Consider the following 16,318-nt stretch of genomic DNA (forward strand, 5'->3'; position numbering starts at 1 on the left):
TTGATAGTTCCATTTTAGAGATGGGTAAACTGAGACCCAGAGTAATGAGTGAGTGGTCCTAGGATTGTGATGCTGGACCCTGGGCCATCTGACTGCAAGGCCTGTGACCTCACTACCAAGCGGCTGTGAACAGAGCTGCACAGAGTGGCCTTGGCCACCCGCCCCAGCTCAGCTCTACTGTTTCCTAGTGCGATCTTAGGCAGGGTACCTAACTTCTTTGTACCTCAGAGTCCTCTTCTCTAAAATGGGCATGAGGGCATTGTTCTACACAGAGGGTTGTTGAGTATTCTGTGATTGAAATCACAATTTTAGCTATCATTCTCTTGACTTGGCCTTTTAGTGCCTTAGTGTTGTCACCTGTAAAATGGGCATAAAGAGCAGTGCCCACCCCCAGGATCACTGTGTTGATGAGTTCGCATATTAGGTCACAGTAATTCCTCTGTGTTCACCTGAAATATAAGCTATTATTATTATCCTGCCTTCATGATTCTTCAGCAAGTCAGAGAAAGCTATGAGGCAAAAGCTGAGAATTTTCTTGTTTGTAAAGAAGAGGAGGTTGTTTTGGGGGTGCAGGTCACAGGTGAAAATCAGACTAACCCGCACCGGAACTCACAGCTGGAGGTACTGGGCCCAGCCATTCCCCAGTATATTTGTACTTGTAATATCCATGTTGTTGCAGGTAACAATAGTACATTCCTTCGCATCACTGTATGGTATTCCCTTGCACAAATATACTGCGTGTTCTCTATCCATTCTATGCCTGCTGGGTAGTTTCCGGTTGGGGCTCTTATGAACAGGATGTCATGAACATTCTAGCCCGTGTCTTCTGCTGGATATTGAATGCTTCTGTTGCGTCAACACTCAAGAGTGGAATTGCTGACGTCTGCCCTCTTCCTCCTGGGTCAGATTGTCTCCCAGGATGATGGAGGTCTTTGTACAATAAGTACTCAAGAAATACTTATTGTATAAATAATAAAAGAGCTGGGGCACCCGGGGGGCTCAGCCAGGTAAGTGTCCACCTCTCGATTTCAGTTCAGGCCATGATCTCACAGCTCATGAGTTTGAGCACTGCGTCGGGCTCTGCACTGACAGTGTACAGAACTGCTTGGGATTCTCTCTCTTCCCCTCTCTCTGTTCTGCCCTCCTTGTGTTCAATCTCTCTCTCAAAATAAATTAATGAGCTTTCAAAATTAATGATAAAACAGCTAGTACTTATTGAGTTCTAACCACATATAAGACTCTTCTCCAAGCATTTTCTTTTTTTGTTTTTAATTTTTTTTAATGTTTTATTTATTTCTGAGAGAGAGACAGAGAGACAGCGTGAGAAGGGGAGAGTCAGAGAGAGAGGGAGACACAGAAGCAGAAGCAGGCTCCAGGCTCTGAGCTAGTTGTCAGCACAGAGCCTGACACAGGGCTCGAACCCGCAAACTGTGAGATCATGGTCTGAGCCGAAGTCGGACGCTTAACCAACTGAGCCACCCAGGCGCCCCTTCTCCAAGCATTTTCTATGTAATCTCTCACTTGACCCTCATAATAACCATTTGAAGTATAATTATGCCCACTTCACTGACAGAGAAACTGAGATGGCAGATTGGGGAAGTAGCCCCAAGTTCACAGGGTCACAGTTGGCAGAACCAGGATTCGAACCCCAGAGAGTCCTGCTCGAGAGCCCCTGCCCTTGGCCACCAGGCTCCCCTGTGAACAGTCGCTGCAGTGTTCAGGGGCGAGGCACACGGGCCTGGACGGGCAGCTGCGCGCATGGGAAAGGGGGAGCGGGCGGGAGAATGAGCAGAGCCTGCCCCTGCCTGTAAGGTCGGGTTTGGAGGTCGGATGCGAGCAGAGGGGAACTAAGATACCCAACACCCCGCTGGGCTTTGTGCTGGAGGACAGCAGAGCAGAGGGGCCACCGGCAGAGGCCACGGGGAGAGCGGAGAAGGCCCTACAGGTGACAGGTGAGGGGGTGCCCTCCATGCCTTGAGTTCGAGGAGGCAGTGGCCACGTAGGACAGTGTGGCTGGAGGCAGCTGGAGATCAGAGATGATCAAAGATCATAGACAGACATAGAAACAAGAGTTCAGGTTGGGAATCTGAGTCGCTTGCACAGAGGAGTAAATTACCACACTGACCCGGCCATTTAGTTATGGAAATACCAGTATGTGGGTGTGCTGCTGTGTATAAACGCCTATCACCCCATCCTCCACACTGCTCCCCAGCCAGGGCTATCATCGTCTCTGCCCCGATGACCTGACTCCCACCCTCCTCCTTACAGGGTGTGCCAGAGGGATCCTGTTCAAACCAAGCCAGAGCACAAGCCCCTTCCCACCTGGGAACACCTAGAGGTTCCACACAACCTCCAACGCCCCACACTGTGCCCCAGTCACCTGCCCGCCTTCATCCTCAATTACTCTCCTCCTTGCTCCCGCAGCTCTGACCTCACTGTCATCCCGGCTGTTTCCTGAACATGTCAGACACACTCCCACCTCAGGACCTTTGCACGGTCTGTTCCCTGTGCCTGACATCATCTTCCCCCAGGCATCCCCATAGCTAATCCCCTGGCTCTCTTTCAAGTTTGACTCACAAAGTAAACACTTCACAGAGAACCTTCCTCAGCCATCCTGTTCCATCCCCCAGATGCGTGTAGCACGTACCCCATTTTAACACACTACCTGACTTATTTGTAACATCGATTATTTGAGGCCTGAGCCCACAAGTGCTGGGTGGGACTTAATTTTTCTGCTTTGCTTCCTGGATTCCCAGGACTTAGAACAGTACTGAGGACAGAACCAGGCTTCGTCCTTCTTGAATGAATGAAATAATATACCCTCATTCAGCATTTTGAAAAAAGGATTTAATGGGGGCGTAGAAAAGTAAATACGTCACCGTTGTCAAATGGGAGTGGCTGCCCAGTTGACAGTGATTCCCAGTGGCCATGCTTCGGTGGGTCAGAGCTCACCCCATCCCCACCCAATACTCAACCTCAGTAGTTCTCAAAGTGGGGTCCCCAGACCAGAAGCATCAGCATCACCGGGGAACTGGTTAGAAATGCAAATACCTTGTGTCCCATTCCAGATTCACAGAAATGCTTGAGATGGGGCCCAGAAGTCTGTGTTTTAATAAGTCCTCCACCTCATTAAAACTGTGTAAGGTCAATCAAGAGTGTGGCTCCGGGGGAGATGGGAGAAGACGGCAGTGCGCTGCTGCCCCCTTGTGGCATTCGCGCGCGTAACCGGCCGAGAAGCCCGGCGGGGAGGAGCCCTCCGAGGCGCCGAGCACGCGCGTCTCAGCCCCGGAAGGGCCTTGCGCAAATGCGTTGAAGAAGCGGGGTTCTTGACTATTTGGACCAGTGCCAAGTATACAGAGGCTATATCACTGCTATGATTAACTATAACATCAGGGGGAACCGAAGGGCAGGAGCCCAGGCCAGTTGAACACCCTGAGGTTGGCCAATGAGCATAGTTGTGCGTGATCCCTTCACACTGGTCTGGTTCTTATCCATGGCCCATTCACTGCCTCCTGGCCCCTCAACCCTGGCTGTCATAAAAGTGTTCTGAATCTCACCGCTAGCCCTTTTCATACACTCTTGGTCGGAAAGGAGACATTATCATGAGCTGTCAGCAGCTTCTCTGCAGCCCTGAAGCCAGCAGGTAGGCAAGCACAGGTGGTTGACTTTGACTTTCACCCTCTCTTCCATTCAAGGACTGGGCCTCCATGTCCTGATAACCCTCTTGCACCCCCAGACCTGGAGACATCCCATTCCTATCCTGTTGCCTTCCTGTCCTCTCTTGATCCCTGATCTGTGCCCCCCTGTCACCCCCATCAAAGCCCAAGGTTTTGGAACCGTAGCATCCACACTGTCTCACCGATCACTCCAGATGGCCAGTCTGGGGGCCTGATGGGAAGTCTCCCCAGAGCCATTCACTCAGCACATTTCTCAGCTGTCTCAATTCGATCTCCCAAAGAAATCTACATTTATTGTAAAATCCCATGTCGATATTCATATTTGTAAAGTGTCTTTAATCATTGAGGTGTACATACTTCATCATGTTACTACGTGTGCCCTGATGTAGGTCTTTACTAAGTAGGGTAAACCAGCTTCTAGTAGGAAGCAGGTCCCAAATTGGGAGTGTTCTTCCTGGGGAAGGAATATTTTAATGCTGCCCATGTTTAGATTTACTGACATGTGTGATAGAGAGCAGATCAAATTTAGTCAGTTTTATTTGAGTTTTAAAAGGCTTTAAAGACAAGGCACCCCTTATCACCTGCATCCAGGGGCAGACCTCTCCACCACCATGACCGAGCCTTGGCACATCACTGCTCACTAGCTAAATCCCAAAGTCTGTTTCTCAGTTATGTAACATTCCTATCAGGTCCTTCTGGTTGATGGTCCCCTCTACAAAATGGTCAAGAGACTCAGTCTTCTTCAGTCTTGCGGCTCCACCCCACCCCCACCTTATCGACATCCAGAATAGCATGCACAGGTCAGGTAGGTGGTTCAGCCATCCCATGCAACGCCTCTAGAATGTTCCTGGAACAAGTGGGATCGGTGAGGAACAATTACCATCATTTTGACTCAAGGAGCCAAATGGTTACAGGGTAAGCTTTCAATTGCCAGAGGCTATGTCTGCCCCTCTGAGAAGAGACTGCCTGAAAAATGAAGTCACACACGAGCCAAGTAATTAAGAGAAACAGATGCCAGGCAATAGGCTATGAGCTGCTGGGTCCAGCCGTGCCTGAAGTTACACATCCCTAAACTCTTCAGTTATGTGAACCAATAAATTCCATTACAGGTAAAACCAGTCTGAGTTGGTTTTCTATCACTTAAATTAAAAGAGCCTTGACAAATATAATTGTGTATAGTAGTGTAATTACTGCTCTATTCTTGGCTTTTCTGTTGTGCTTTGCTCCCTAGAAGCCAAGTAGACTTCCGATTCGTCCTGTGTCCCTGAAGCCAGCACAGGACCCGGCACACAGTAGGGATTTACCACATGCCGGCTGAATGGTGACAGACTTGGGTTCCAGTCCCAATTCCACCTCCAGATTGTGACCTTGAGCACTGAATTCTCCTTTCTGAGCCCAGTCTCCAACTGTAACGGACATGGTCATCTTTGCCCTGCCCTGCTTGAGGGCTGCGGTGTGGACCAGAGAAGTCCAGGCCAATGAAAGTGCTTGGCAGACTCTAAAGCTCTACGTACTTGGGAGCTATAATTATGTTTTCGAGGATGTACATTTTGTCCTAATTTCACCAGCCCCCGACAGACTGTGGGTTCTTAGGACACAAAGCAGACAGCGTGTTGGAAGAACAGAAGGAAGATCTGAGAAGAGCAACCTCCACTGCCCCCAGCACGCCATCCGTCAACACCAGCCTCGGTGCACCTGCTGAGACCAGCAAGCTGGACCCTGGTGGCCAGCACCTGGCCCCCCATGGATATCGCTGGGACCAGGTGTCCCAGTGTCTCCTTAGATTTGAGTCCTTGTAAGTGATATGATAATGGGGCAGAGCATGGCTGGTTGCTCTCCAAGCTGTCTCTCTTTTCCTCCTGGGCGCCCGGAGAGAGGCCAGGGGACTGGAGTCTGGCTGAGGGATAGGGTTCCAGATCTGGACCATAAGCCCCCCTTACAATCTTCCACACTCACTCTCTGCCCTTGTTCACTGGTCCCATGCAGAGGACCCAGGGGAGGGCTCCAAGCATTTTTAAAACGTGTATTTACTTAGTTTGAGAGAGAGACAGAGAGAGAGAGAGAAGCAGGGAAAGGGCAGAGAGAGGGAGAAAGAGAATCCCAGGCAGGCTCCACGTTGTCAGCACAGAGCCGGTGTGGGGCTTGAACCCACGAACCATGAAATCATGACCTGAGCCGAAACCCAGAGTCAGATCCTTCCCTGATTGAGCCACCCGGGTGCCCCTAGAACATTGTTCTTAACTGTTCTCTATGAGCCTAGGTCTTCTCAGGTGGCTGGTTGTTGGGGTCACGATCAAAAAGATGTGACTACCGACTGACTCCTGAACTGGACCTGGTACTCAGGCTCCTCAGCCTCTCCCCTGCCCTTGGAATGTGGGCTCCCCTTGCCTTTCCTGCTCCCAGAAGCTGCTCCAAGGACACAGCCTTGAGATGGTGATGTGTTGAAAACAGCCGCACGGAAATGTGACTGAGCCCGGTTAGGGCCCCCTTTACGAACCCTTGAGATTTGGTGGCATGCAGGGATCCATTCATCTTGCTCCTGCCTGAGACAAGCCATGTATGTGAGTTCCCTTTGCTAGTATTAAAACGCCACCTACCAACCCACAGTGGCCCGCCGCTCTCTTGCATCTCTCCCTGCCCTCCTCATATGGGGCTGGTTTTAGGCTATCTCCCGGAAGTTCCCGAGAGGTCTGTGAGCCTATACTCGTTAAATGTCTGATCTCTTTCTCAGACTAGTAATATTAAATGCATAAAATAGCATATATGGGATTACAAAGGAAATAAATCATTGAAATATGGTCACCAAAATAAAAAAAAGTATGTGAGATAGTTACATATGTGCTTTTTAACACAGTAAACAAGAATGAGTCTAATTACCATAATTTCAATGTGACGATTAAGGAGTATAACAAGCATTTTGAGATGTCTGCAATTAATTGCAGTGTGATATGAAAATACCTGTGAACTCCGTTGGCAACAAGTAGGTACAGCTAATACTACTTTGTCATCTACGTTCCTAATCAAAGGAAGTCCTAAGAGTTAGCTAGCGGTGCATGTACATAAAGATGGAATTCTTTTCCCTCTCAAGTTCCTAAATCCCTAAATTCTATCCACAGATCCCTCATCTCTGGGTAAGAGTCTCTGCTTTAGGGCATGACAGAGCCACGAGAAAGAAGGGCTCTGTCCCTGGGTGACCACATAGCGCCGAGACCCCTGCGTAATGGATTCATCCCAGAGGAAAAGACCATTTTTTTTCTCCCCAGGAACATCAAGACTCTGGGGCCAGGCTTGATTTTCTGCGCCAGCTGGGTGAACCTGAACAAGTCATCCAACCTTTCTGAACTTCCATATCCTCGTAGAGAAAATGCAGACCACGGCCTCAGGCTTCCAGGGTGGCCATGAGGACAGGAGATAATAGCTCTAGAGGTTTGCAAACTCAATGTAATTTGAATCTGAGGTCTTCAGACACCAGCCAGTGAACTGCTACTAAAAATAAGGGCAACATGGTGGAACTTCATCAAGTTAAATGGAAGCCCCCCGTAGAACTGTCCTTTACTCTGAACTTGTGACCTCCCTAACTTCAGGGGTGATGAAATTCATCCTTTTATCAAATGAGGATGATTATAAGTAATACTTGTGGATTTCTCCCCATTGCTCTTACTCTGCAAATGGAGTTGGCGGTGTTATTCGGATTCACAAATATTGTATGAAATTTGGTGGTTTATGAAGGCACAAATAGCCGTTCTTATGCTCACTCCAGACGAATAAAGCTCAGAGAGGATTTGATCCCTGACCTGGCAGGAGTTTGAATAACAATAATACCTACCGTGTACTGAGGGTTCAGTGTGTCCCAAACTGACCAAAATATTTGACCTGTATCACTGGCGTATGGACTAATCTGAACTTAGTGAGGGACACACAGAAGTGGGTTTAGTTTTTCTTTGGCTGTTGTGTTTGAACAACGTTCCATCATATCTCCCCCTTGCCCGTGCTTTTTAGTCCTGCTTAAACAACTAATCATACCCACTGACCACATCTGCTAAATCAGGACTGGCCCTTCACCGGCCCTTCACTGTTATTTAATTGAACAAACTGTTAAGTAGCCTCATTAGGTGCACCTTGTAACACTATGTGGTAGGTACGATTATGAAAAGTATCTTACAGATACTAAGGCCCAGAGAGGTGAGGTAACTTGCCTAAGGTCACACAGCTAGTAAGTTATAGACACAGGATTCAAACCCAGGATGTCTGGCTCTAGAATCTTGCTTTTAATCGCTGCAGCACTGAAAGCAGTGTGAGGGTCCCTTTAACACTTTTCCCATCCCTACCCCTTCTAAGTTCTAGCTTCTCCTGTTCACGAGGCCTGGAGGGAGCTATGCAGAAAAGGGGGGAAAAAATCTAGTGTTGCTTCAGGTCATCTCAGGGAGATGGATTCCTTCTGTGTGGCAAGTGTGCAAAGGTTGTATCCCTGCGCCATGTGGGTAGCTTATTCCCGGGCCCCTGTAGTGGTCTCCTGACTATTCAGGGAGATCTAGGACCCACAGACCTCTCTCAGTCTCTGTCCCCAAAAGTACACTTCATAGCCTCTTTCTGCCAGAGTCCTCTTTCCTGGAAAGCAAAAACGATCATCCCTTTTGGGCAGGACACTGAGCAGATGACCCAGCACCTACTCAGCTCCTGGGAAGCTCTCTCATCCTTGCCTGGCCTAATGGCTGGTTGTGCAGGGTGCCCCCCACCCTGCCATCGCTCTTGAACCCCTTTCTCCCGGCTCAGAATCTGCGGGCAGATATGCAAGCAGTTGGAGAGTCAGATGCCACTCACCGCTTCTAGCAGGAAGCCCACGTCTCTACCAGCAGAATCTGGGACATGGAGAGGACCCCCTTGTTCTTTCCCCAAGAAAGCAGACAAGAAAAGCTATGTCATTTCTCCCTGTTCTAGAAAATCATTCTCAAATTCTAATCCTCTGCTTATGGAGGCTGAGGGGGCAGGGGTGGGGTAGGACGTCCCTGATGTCCCTAAGAAGGTCCTAGAGATATGAGTCTCGTGGCTTTCTGGAATATGGGGGGATCTAGCACCTTGTGGTTTTAAGTGGAAACAGGAGGCAACAGAAGTTCCATTTAAGAGTCTGTTATGTGTATGTCATAGAATTTAACCCTCACAACAGCCTTCTAAGGTAAGTTCATTAATTAGGGTAATGGCAGTTGCTATAACAAGCAAACCCCCAAAATTCAGCAGCTTAACACAATGGAAGTTTATTTCCTACTCACGTAATAGTCCAAAGCAGGTGTTCATGGTTGGAGTTCCTTCATGTGGCCGGGCCAGGTAGCTTACAGGTTATGGCTCCACCCAACCCCCCAGGCCTGGGGGCCTTCAGCGGCTAGATTGCAGGCCAGGTGGAAAAGTTCCCCAGCTTCCAAAAGGCCCCACCTAGAGATGACCCTCACCACTCCCACTCACATTCCATTGGTGCAGACTAGTCACATGGTCATGCTAGGAAGCAAAGGAGGCTAGGAAATGTAGTCTCTGTCCAGGCAGGTGTATTTCAGAGGCAACTCCACACTAGGTGGAAGCTTTCTTTTTACCAATGTCTGTTTAACCATCCCACCAGGTTGACCAGTGCTCTGCATTTCGTTTGAACACAACACTCCTACCCCAGGCATAATGAACGCTCACAGCTAGTGGGCCACTGCCTGGCACTCCTGCTCCCTTCTGCTCTCCCTCTGTACAGAACAGTGTTATGGACTGAAAGTCTGTGGACCTCCCATCCCCAAATTCATATGGTGAAAATCCTAATCCTCAGTGTGAAAGTATCGGGAGGTAAGGTCAAGAGCGGGGAGCCCTTATGAATGGGACTAGTGCCCTTATGGGAAGAAATAGGAAAGAACTTGCTTCCTCTCTCTGCTCTCTGCCATAGAAGGAGAAAACAAGAAGATGGCCATCTGTAAACCAGAAAGAGGACTTTCACCAAGAACCCAGCCATGCCGGCCCCCTCATCGTAGACTTCCAGGCTCCATCACCATGAGAAATGAACGTTTCCTGTTTAAGCCACCTCATCTATGGGATTCTGTTTTGGCAGAAGCCGAGCTAAGACAAATGGCACGTTTGCCAAGAATCCGCTGGGTCTGTTCCCAAACCAGTTTGCACCGGCTACACTTGTTATTGTAACGACGTTCCAAGGGCCGATGAAATATGAGTGCAAAAAGGAAGAGATTTGTTTTCATGAAAATTCGATAGAGACGAGTTGCTAAAAAATACTGTCAATTGAGGCACAGAAGAAACAATGACCAGAGATCCAGAAAAAACCTGCCACGAGAGAGATTCTGCACTGGAGCTGCTACACAATGTCTTCGAATCCTTGTGCACTTGAAATAAGCCCCAGTCAGATATCAGAAGCTAGAGTCTGTAGCTTAGGCAAGGAGGACATTGGGAAAGCCGATTAACAACTCAATACTGGCTATTGTCCTAGGTGTTTATCATTTAAAATAATTCTGTGCTTTTCTCATTAACTAACCCTGGTCCCAGATGAGCTCAATATGTAGGCTTCTACGGGATTATTATCCTCATTTTATAGGTGAATAAACTGAGGCCAAAGGTCAGAGCAGGTATGGAGTGGAGCCAAGATTTAAAAGCAGCCCAGCCGTCGGGGCGCAAAGTCTGCACTGACTATGCCAGTAATGTCTGCTGGAAGCTTCCAGCTGTTTGTTCTAAGCTGCTCTGCCCAGCGTGGTAGCCACTGGCACATGTGGCTAATGAGCACGTGGAAGGTGTGTCGTGTGACTGAAGAACTGAATCTTCAACCTGAATTGAGCATTAATTAATTTAAAGATAGAGGCCACCTAGGGCTAGTGGCTACCACACGGGACAGAGCAGCTCTGTGCTACACTAACTTTAACATGTGCCTTTCTGAGCATCTCAGGCTGTTTTACGTCTTTGCCTTGACCCTTCCCAGACAATGATGTCTTCTAAAGTCAAGCCCGCCCCCCTTTGATTCAGAGGCCTCTTGATTCGAATCCTTTACGTGGACTGGGGAAGGGACCGGCCTCTGTCAGCAGTGGCTGAAACCCAATAGCCATGTGGGCACAACCGCCATCTAGCACTGGCGCTTCGCTCTGCTGCTCAGGGCAGGGAAGTGTCGCCTGAGGACACATGATGTGACGCCTGCTGAGTGCCTACCTTGGATCCTAGTAACTGCTCAGTAAATGTCCTTCTAGTTCTCTCCAATCCTCCCGCTCTGACCCAACAGAAGAGCTGAAAGAAAAGGGGGTGGGGATGGAGAGAGAGAAAAGATTCTTTTAAAAAAAAGTGTTTTATTGTGGGCGCCTGGGTGGCTCAGTTGGTTAAGCATCTGACTTAGGCTCAGGTCATGATCTTGCGATCCATGAGCTCGAGCCCCGCGTGGAGCTCTGTGCTGACAGCTCAGAGCCTGGAGCCTGATTCTGTGTCTTCCTCTCTCTCAGCACCTCCCCCACTCACATTCTGTTTCTTTCTCTCCCTCAAAAATAAATATTTTTTAAAAATTAGTAAAAGAAAAACCATTTTTTTCTGAGGGGCTGTATCAGCTTACATTCCCACCAACAGTGTAGGAGGGTGCCCGTTTCTCCACATCCTTGCCAGCATCTAGAGTTCTCTGATTTGCTCATTTTAGCCACTCTGACCAGGGCGAGGTGATATCTCAGTGTGGAGAAAAACCATCTTATTATGAAAATTCTCAGTTGTACATGAAAGGGCACAGAATGGTTTTACAATTCCTCGTACCCCATCAGTTAGGGTTTTTTAAAAAATGTTTATTTATTTTTATTTTTTTATTTATTTATTTTTTAAATGTTTTATTTATTTCTATGAGAGAGAGAGACAGCGGGAGCAGGGGAGGGTCAGAGACAGAGGGAGTCACAGACTGAAACAGGCTCCAGGCTCTGAGCTGGCAGTCAGCACAGAGCCCGACACGGGGCTCGAACCCACGAACCGCGAGATCATGACCTAAACGAAAGTCGGACGCTTAACCGACTAAGCCACCCAGGCGCCCCTATTTATTTTTATTTTTGAGGGAGACAGAGAGACAGCAGGGGAGGGGCAGAGAGAGATGGAGACAGAAAATTCTAAGCAGGCTCCATGCTGTCAGTACAGAGCCTGATGTGGGGCTCGAACTTACGAGTTGTGAGGTCATGACCTGAGCCAAAACCAAGAGTTGGGTGTTTCACTGACTGAGCCACCCAGCGCCCCACCCCCATCAGTTAGTTTTTAAAATTATTAACCAGAGCAAAGGTCTTAATATCTCCACTAACCCAAAGGCATCTGTCCTCAGGAAAGTGAAGAACAAACTCCCAATGGCTCCAACCGAATGGCCCCAGACTCGTGTCAGGGGTCCTTTGAGTAGCTCTGGCGGGTCCCAACTGTTAGGGACAGGGCCATGCTCAGACTGCTGCCACTTGTCCCCTGACAGTATCTGCATCAGCCTAGGGACAATGGCACCCCCGATCTCTACACTGGGTACGGCTATGGCGTTTCCCTGGCGGTAGGTCCCGTCTCTCTGGGCCACTCAAACCAGTGCCTGGAAGATTCTGGAAGACCCCCAAATCCTACCTATAACATTCTTTAAAGTAGCAAGAGGCAGCTTTTAACATCTTGCAGCCCAGATCCCTAAGTGATCCTCCGGCTGCAGAAAGGTTACAGCTGTCACCTCAAAGGAGCTGGTACCTGAGGCCAAAATAATCCATTCTTTCAGGACAGAGATGAGAGAAAGAAAGAGAGATCTTATCAGGAAAAATGCCTGGGCCTCCGGGCTTCTGGAAAATTACTGAACTATATTCTAACTATAAAAATCAATCCTGTAAGCTCCCAGAAGGCGAAGGGAATAGTTGGTGTGGAAAAGAAACAGACAAAATTAATTGGGTGTAAGGGGTACGCGCAGGTGCTGGGCACCTCTCTGCCGAGTGCTCCTTCACACTTGCATTTAGCCCTCAGAGAACCACTGGTGCCCTTGTGTCACAGATGAGGAAACCGAGGCTCAAAGGTGACGTCGCTTGTCCAAGATGGGACTGAGATCTGGCTCACTCGGAGACTCCCGTTTTTTCTTCATCACTGCCCCACCATGTGTCACCTTAGATGACAGTCCCTTCTCTCTCTCCCTGAGCATGTGTCTTCCTTCTGACATGGGAATGGCATGGCCTGCCTGGCTCACAAAGCTTTCAGAAAGCTCTGGACTCATAAGGGATGTGAAGTGCTCTGAAAGGCACCCAGGCTCAGCTGGGGACGGGCTCACCTTTCTCGTTGTCCTCAAAGCTGGCAGCCCTGGAGCTCTGGAAGAAGACCCACGGCCTTGCTGAGGGGCCATGCGTGGGACTCTGGCATGAAGGGGCAGAGGAAAATCACTGGGTCCCCTCATGTTCCCAAAGCGGGAAAAGAGGGCAGGAGGTGGGGGGGGGGGCAGCGGAAGGGGGTGCCTTGGAGTGTTGCTGTTTTTGGTGACTGCTCAGCTGACAGTTTTGCAAGCTAGGAAACACACACACACAAACTCTAACCTCATCTGGCTTAAAATAGAGCTGCTGAACCAAAAATGCCAAGCACAGGGCACAGTCACCTGCCCGGCGGTAATACCTACCCTCAGCGGGCACATCTGACAAACCACCTCTCAGCTGGGAGTCACAGGGTTCTCACAACGGTGGGGGCAGGAGCCAGCCAGTACTCCTCAGCAGCATCTCCGAGAGGAGTCAGGTGGAATCCAGAGGGGCAACGGGGGGGGGGGGGATGGGGGGGAGATAAAGTGGCAGCATCTCGGCACCACGGCAGCACCGTGGTTTGACAAAGTACCACGGTGTATTGGAAGGATCATGACCTTGGGCCCACATAGCCCCGAGTTCAAGTCCTAGCTCAGCCCCTGCCTGCCTGTGGGGATGGGGCAAGCGGGGCTGCTTCTCTGTGCCTCGATTTCCCGCACTAGAAAGTGAGGGCTCCATTATAATGTGGGTGAATGTGCCTGGCACACATATGCGCTTCCAGAAAAAGAATTCTTGACATCTGTAGGCTGACAGTTGTTACAAGGGAGGAGAAGCAATGAGCTGCTACTGGGCACCTGGAAAGTGACACACAACATCTTTTATAATCCACAACCCGGTCCCATGAAGGGGGCATTCTTACCACCTTCATGTCTCAGATGGGAAACCAAGGCCAGAGGAGTGTTCTGCCCACATTCACCCACCTGGAAAGTGGAGGAGCTGGAATCTGAACCGAGGCCTCTCTGACTCCAGCCGTATCAATGACCAGGCTCATGAACTGTCCCCAGAAAGCTCTTCTCAGGCCCTTCTCAGCCTGTAGATCCATGATGCTCCTCCCAGCCCGAGACTGTGGCTCTGGGCCTTGCTTCTCTCAAGTCTGGGCAGGAGCCAGAAAAGTTATGGGGGCTCCTGGGCGGTTCAGTTGGTTAAGCATCCAACTTTGGCTCAGGTCATGATCTCGCAGTTTGTAGGTTCGAGCCCCGCGTCGGGCTCTGTGCTGACAGCTCAGAGCCTGGAGCCTGCTTCAGATTCTGAGTCCCCCTCTCTCTCTGTTCCTCCCCTGCTCGCACTCTGTCTCTCTATCTTTCTCTCTCTCAAAAATAAATAAACACTAAAAATTTTTTAAAAATAAAAAATGAAAAGCTGCAAACGAGGCTGAGGCAGCACGCCAGCACCCTGCTTCTGGGTCACTGAGCTGCCGTCTGGCTTCTCAGGGGAGGAGAACTGAGTCAGAGCTCATGCCATAATGTCTCCACGGGCCTGGGCGTTCGCGCACTTGTGATGTCTGAGGCAGTGGCTAACGCTTCTAGAGGAGTCCTCAGGGGCAGATGCTGCTCTTGGGGCCTCCTGCCTATGGGCTCCTTCCATGCTCACGGCCAGTGAAGCCGCTGCTGCTCCCAGAAATGATCACAGACGTAGCGGCTCGAACAACACAAATGGGCCAGCTTCCACTTCCGTAGGGAGAGGGCTCCCCAGGTCACACTGGGCGAAACCTGAGGCAGGCAGGACTGCATTCCCTTCCAGAGGCTCTAGGGAGGAACTTCCTTCCAGATGCTACAAGTCACCTGCTCACCTGGGTTTGTGGCCCCTTTTCTCCATCTTCAAAGCCAGCGATGTCAGGCCAGTTCCTTCTCATGGTTGTCCCTCTTCTGCCTCCCGTGTCCATGTATAAGGACACTTGTGGGGACACCGGGCCCCCCCAGAAAGTCCAGGATCACCTCCCGTCTCCAGGTCAGCCGATTAGCAACCTTCATTCCACCTGCCTCCCTCCCTCCCCTCTGCCACATACCCTAACCCATCTACAGGTGCGAGGGAAAGGACGTGTGCATCTTTGGGGGCCATTCTGTCGAGCACAGCACCTTATGAGACAAGAACTTTTCCACACCCATTTTATGGGGGGGTGGAGGGACTGAGGCATCCCAAGGCCGCACACGGGTAAGCAGCAGAAGTGGCACGTGAACCCAGGCGGTCATGGTGCAGAGTCCATGCTCTTAACTCCCACAGGCGGCTGCGGCTCATCTGTGCACAGCCACCAGGTGTGCGCTATGCCAGATCCGGGTGCTGGGGACAGAGAGGCGACCCAGCTAGGATTCCTATCCTCAGGGGGGCAGATATGGAATGTGAGGATCACAATGCACGGGGAGGAAGGCAAGATGGCAGGAGCTCAGAGGCCTCTGGCAGCACAGAGAAGGCCACCGGCAGAGGCGTCAGGGCCGGAGATGTCCAATGAACCGGGGAGCTGAGGATGAACAGGGATCAGGCAGCCAGGCCTACAGTGTAAGGAGATCGTGATGACGATACCCATTAATACTTGCCAAGTGCTTCACCCGGGGTCTGGCCCTGGCAGGTGTCCGATAAGTGTGGGCTGTTGACTGTAATGAAGAGAAGACTGTTTTAAGCAAAGCAAGAGTTTGTGCAAGGAGCCAAAAGTTCTGTGTGGCTGAAACAAAGAAAAAACCACAAAGGGGCTGCTGGAGTGTGGGGGGGGCAGGGGATGTGTGCCAAGGTGGCAGCAGAGACCAGGCTGTGCCGATGCCTCGGACACCTGCGAGAGAGGCTGCCTGGTGCTCACCCAGAATCTCTACGAAGACCCACCCATTTCAGAGTGAAAACGGTCTCACCTCGGTGCTGGGCAGCAGGAGTGGATTCCTTGGGGAGTGAGGTCAATGGAAGGCTCCCCAAACACCCCAAACACCCAAAGACCCAGGGGTCATCCAGAGCCCCCCCTTGCCCTCCACATCCAGCCCATCAGCAGGTGCTGCTCTTCCGTGCATCAGGGTAACACCGGTCGCAGTAACAGGCTGGCCCCATAGCTGGGGGACTCAACGCAACATTAAGTCCAGAATAGGCGCTCCTGGCGTGGGGTGGCCTTGCGCTGGGTAGTCAGGCACCCAGTCTCCTTCCTCCCTGTGGTTGTGCTCTCTCCTAAAGCCCCTCCGCATTCAGCCTGCAGGTGGGGGAAGAGGGGTGGAGTACGGCATGGGGAGGGGTCACTTCTGCCCGTACTCCATTGGCAGCAATTCCAAGTGCAAAGGAGGCTGGGAAATGTGGCTATAGCTGTGTGTGCCCAGCTCCAGCTCCCCCCACCCATGTCAGATCCATGGGCTTCTCCACCCTCCAGTGCCCTGCCTCCGGTCCAGACCAACCCCC

Source organism: Hyaena hyaena, unplaced genomic scaffold (genome assembly GCF_003009895.1).
Source record: "Hyaena hyaena isolate Hyena2069 unplaced genomic scaffold, ASM300989v1 scaffold_312, whole genome shotgun sequence".
Classification (NCBI taxonomy): Eukaryota; Metazoa; Chordata; class Mammalia; order Carnivora; family Hyaenidae; genus Hyaena; species Hyaena hyaena.